General features: G+C 53.3%; 1 long non-coding RNA gene across 1 annotated transcript; it reads left to right on the forward strand.

Annotated features, from left to right (window-relative positions):
* Window positions 1–2,409: 2,409 nt before the first annotated feature.
* LOC115031131 (uncharacterized) lies at window positions 2,410–2,941 on the forward strand. The gene is made up of 2 exons (XR_003836749.1): window positions 2,410–2,473; window positions 2,825–2,941. It is a non-coding gene; the product is annotated as an uncharacterized LOC115031131 (long non-coding RNA).
* The last annotated feature ends 1,860 nt before the right edge of the window (window positions 2,942–4,801 follow it).

The following is a 4,801-nucleotide window of genomic DNA, read 5'->3' on the forward strand; positions in this document are numbered from 1 at the left end:
TCTCATGTAGTCTAGGCTGGCCCAAAATGCATTTGGTTTTGCCTATTTACTTGTTTTGAGACATAGTTTCATTTACCTCAGCTAGCCTCGAACTGCCTTCACTCTTTCTCAGAGATGGGGCTGGGGCTGGGGCTGGGCTGGGGCTGGGGCTGGGGCTGGGGCTGGGGCTGGGGCTGGGGCTGGGGCTGGGGCTGGGGCTGGGGCTGGGGCTGGGGCTGGGGCTGGGGCTGGGGCAGGGGCAGGAGAGCAGGGTTTGGAGATCTCCTCCCCCAGAGGGTGGGATGCAGGTGATGGGAGACTGGAATGTGGGAGCAAGGGCTTTTAAAACGTCCCTGTTTGAAGCTACTGCTCCCCCAAAGCATCTCTGGTAGCCAGCACGGGCATCAGCACAGCCCCGCCCCACCTCGCTCCTACTCCGCCCCCACCCCGCCCCCACCCCGCCCTCACCCCGCCCCCACCCCACCCCCCACAGACAGCATTTTGTTCTCACAACAGAAACAGAAAAACCCAATGGAAAGTTGATCTGCAGCGAGGAGTGTTTCCAAGGAGTCCTGCTCCAGGGAGCCTTAAAGGAGACAGCAAATGTTACTGAGAGCCTGGCACATGCTGCCAGGTCATGATTCCCCCACAGCCAAGAGACCAGGCCAAGGGACCCCTGATTCCAGACAGGAGCGGTTCAAAGCACCTCACCTAGGACCAATCTGGTTTAAGAGGGAGCACTTTGGAGTTATCCTGAAGGATAATAGATAGACACGGGTGGGGCAGGCGGCATGGCAGCCGTGAATGCTAGGGTTTACAGAATGGACTTGTGGGGAATTTAGAATTCTTCTTTCAGGCTTGGAATGTAGCCTAGTCAGTAGAGTGCTTGCCCAGCGTGCAAGAAGCCCAGGATATCACCCCAGCACACATAGTTTGGGTATGGTGGAAGATCCCTGAAGTCCCAGGACTGGAGAGATGAAGGCAGGAGGGTCAGGAGTTCAAGGTCAGCCTTAGCAACATAGCAGATAGCAAGTTTGACCAGTCTGGACTATATGAAATTCTGTCTGTAGATAGATAGACGGAGAGAGGGAGAGGGAGAGGGAGAGGGAGAGGGAGAGGGAGAGGGAGAGGGAGAGGGAGAGGGAGAGGGAGAGGGAGAGGGAGAGGGAGAGGGAGAGGGAGAGGGAGAGGGAGATGGGGGCACGGTTTGCCTCATAGGGAGAAGCCACAAGATTGACAGGTAGACAGAGGCAATGATTCATGGCCCTCAAAAAGACAAGGAATGAAGGGCCTTCCGGAGCTGTGTGCGCATACCTGCTCTGGATCACAGGCTCCTGACAAAATGCCAGAAGACCCTCCCCTTCTCCCGGCCCTGGCAGAAACCGCTCCTGAGCAGCAGATTTTAAGGTTTCATGCAAGTTGGCTCAGTCTCAAGGAAAAGTTGAAGAAAGCTCAAGGCAGTGTCCTCCAAGTGACCCTCGCAAAGGCTGCAATGCCAATACTTGCCAGCAGGGGGAGATAAAACACAGCGTTTCCTTTCTCCAGGTGCCAGCACCGCAGATGCGAAGGGCAGTTTCCTCCTTCCTTGAGGATATTAGTGGGGGATGGGAAGGGTTGGAAAGAGTAGAGACAGTTTCTCTCTATGTTCCTGGCTATTCTGAAACTCATTATATAGACCAAGCTGGGCTCAAACTTGAGCCACCTGCCTCTGTGATCACAGGTGTGTGGAACCACACCCTGTCCTCTCCTGCCACCCACCAATGTTTGAGGCTTGATTCCCAGGTTTGAACTCAGGACCTAGGGTCAGCTCCTGGGTCCAGCTGCATTGCTGACATGAAGCATCTCAGAGTCCTGCTGAGCCAGTTCCCACCAGGTGGTCTGAGCCAGGGTCTCTCCAATTCTTTAAATCTAACACCGAGCAAGACCGGAAGCTGTGCCCCGCTGCAGAGTCCTCACAAAGGCTGCGTGTGAGACAGGACCATGAGACAGTGTCCTGCTGCCCTTGAGTCCTGGCTGAATACCTCTCGGGCCTGGCTGGCACTTGGGACAAAATCATGGTGACAATTTTGAGGCAAGTTGGGTAGTAGCTGACCCTGTGCTGTGGGGTGCAGACTGGTTGGTGTCACCATGGCCACTCTTGATACCTACATGGCTATTACTGCTACTGTGTCCTGGCCAGGCCTGGTAGATCCCAGGTTTTCTGTGCCCCCCACAGCCTCAGCTGGGGCCCTATTCCTGCCCAGGGTGGGGCATGAGGTTTCCCTTCTGACCCTAGCCCTGGTCTCCAGTTGGTGAGCTTGTGTACCTGGCCCTCCACTCTTATCTCTACTAGCGGCTCCACACTGCCCTCCAGGCCAGGCTGGGCTCCAGCTCCTTTGTCCTTTGGACTGGGGTGGGGACAGACTTCTCTTTGGTACAAAAGAAGGTGGTACAGGGCCCTCTGGAGGAAGAACGAACAAGCTGAGGCCCAACCGGATCAGGTTGCTAGCCAGAGGTATGGTGAAAGGGGTCCCATTCTAAAGAGCCCTGAGGGTGCAGTGGAGGCTGGAGGTGCCTTCAGGGCAAATGCTCAGGACAGGTTCCTCAGACCCAGATAGCAGAGGGAACACCAAGGAGACATTGTCCCATCCTCTGTCAGCACAGGGACATTGCCATCTGACTAGATTACACACAGGGACATTGCCATCTGACTAGATTACACATTCCACCTCAGGGCTGGCCTTGAGTACACAGCTCACACTATGGTGGCCAGGGGCCTGGAGCTCTCTGGGACAGCAGGTGGGCGTCTCTTCTCTGAGTGGAGTCATGCTCTTTTAGCTTTATTCCCACCTTTTTCTCTGACTAGGTTCATGGATTTGTATGTGGTGGCTTTGTGTGGCCAAGTCCTGTGATGGCTGCTGACATCTTGGGTCTGCTGCTGCTTGCCGGCCCTGGGCTCCTCCAAAGACACACTCAGAACTCACCCATGGCAGGCAAAGTGGTGCTTGGCCTCGTGTTGTTATTTTCTGCTATAGACTCTGTGGATCACAGGCTGTCATTAGAGGGCATGGGGGGGGGTACCAACAAGCAGGGGTAGAACTGTCTGTGGCGGCCTTGTACTTAATGGTGCTTGGCTGCTCCGAGATGGCTGGCTGTGGTATGTGGGTCACCAGACGGTGGTAGGAAACAGGATCAGAATCCAGGATCCTGGAACACATGCAGCCCCTGAATCCCCCAACCCCCGGCCCAGCATGCTTCCTGGACTCCCAGCCTCCATCCTTCTGCAAAAAGGTGGCTTCTGAGGGTTCCTCGTCGCTCAGCCAAGTCTCAGGGCACCGTGGGTACGATTTTATGATGTTTGATGTGTCTTCCCTGAAGAAATTAAGTGGAGGGTGACATTTGCCCAGGCTACCAGCAGGAGGAGGGACTTGGCGGAGGTTTCTGCCCCAGGCGCTCCACTTTATAACACTGGGCAAGCACAGAGCTGTGAAATTTGATTTCACTCCTCTAGGACAGAACAGGGGGTTGCGATTTCATTCCTAGTATTATGACAAAGCCACTTGTTCGGTGGCTTAATAGAAACTTCTTTAATGTCTCTGGCAATAATAACACCCCCCCCCAAGTTCTCACCCATTGTGGGCATTCAGCTCAAACGATTACATTTGAGCACAAGATGGGCAGGTTCACACCTACCACAGATGAGGTTTGTCTGGACGGAGGCCTGAGGGGACTAAGAAAGAGCCGTGGGCAGGTCCAACCTTAGCCTCCCTGCCCAGGTGAAGGCTATACACATTTACCCAGGGAGCCTCTTCAAACCAAGACTGGCTGTATGTGTTAATATGCATGGGCTGTAATCCCCAGCACTCCAGAGGCAGAGGCAGGAAGGAGTTCAAGGCTAGTCTGGGCTGTGAGACTCCGTCTCAGTTTTTAGATTTTTTTTTTTTTTAAAGATTTATTTATTTATTATATGTAAGTACACTGTAGCTGTCTTCAGACAGTCCAGAAGAGGGCGCCAGATCTCGTTACGGATGGTTGTGAGCCACCATGTGGTTGCTGGGAGTTGAACTCTGGACCTTCGGAAGAGCAGTCGGGTGCTCTTACCCACTGAGCCATTTCACCAGCCCCTAGAATTTTTTTAACATTGAATATATATGTGTGTGTATGTGAGTACACTGTAGCTGCACAGATGGTTGAGAGCTTTCGTGTGGTTGTTGGGAATTGAATTTTAGGACCTCAATCCGGTTGACCCGGCTTGCTGTAGCTGACTTCAGACGCACCAGTAGAGGGCGGCAGATCTCATTACGGGTGGTTGTGAGCCACCATGTGGTTGCTGGGATTTGAACTTGGGACCTTCAGAAGAGCAGTCAGTGCTCTTACCCGCTGAGCCATCTCTCCAGCCCCCAATTCTTAGAATCTAAGAGTTACTTTGCATCGTCGTCATCATCATCTTCCACACTAAACTTGGAAAGACACTGAGATTAGCACTCAGCTGTCCAAGGATACAATGCAATTCAAAACTGTTCTACATTTTGTGTGTGTGGCATATGTGCGTTTATGGATGGGCATGGCTGGAAGAGGAGGTCAGGTGTCCTGTTCTATCACTCCTCTCCATACTTCTTTGAGACAGGGTCTCTCCCTGAGTCTGGAGCTAGGCTAGCAGCTAGCAAGCCCTGGCGATCCTTCTGTCGCTGTCTCTCAGTGACATGGAGATATGGCTGCATTTGTGGCCATTTCCGGCTTGCTATATAGGTGCTCTAAATTTTCTTGGGTCCTCAAGTTTGCACACTGAGCCACCTCCTTAACCCTAAGTGTTCCTTTTAAAAAGAAAGACAAGGAGGGGGAG

Source organism: Mus caroli, unplaced genomic scaffold (assembly GCF_978045245.1).
Source record: "Mus caroli unplaced genomic scaffold, Mus_caroli_1 scaffold_4, whole genome shotgun sequence".
Lineage (NCBI taxonomy): Eukaryota > Metazoa > Chordata > Mammalia > Rodentia > Muridae > Mus > Mus caroli.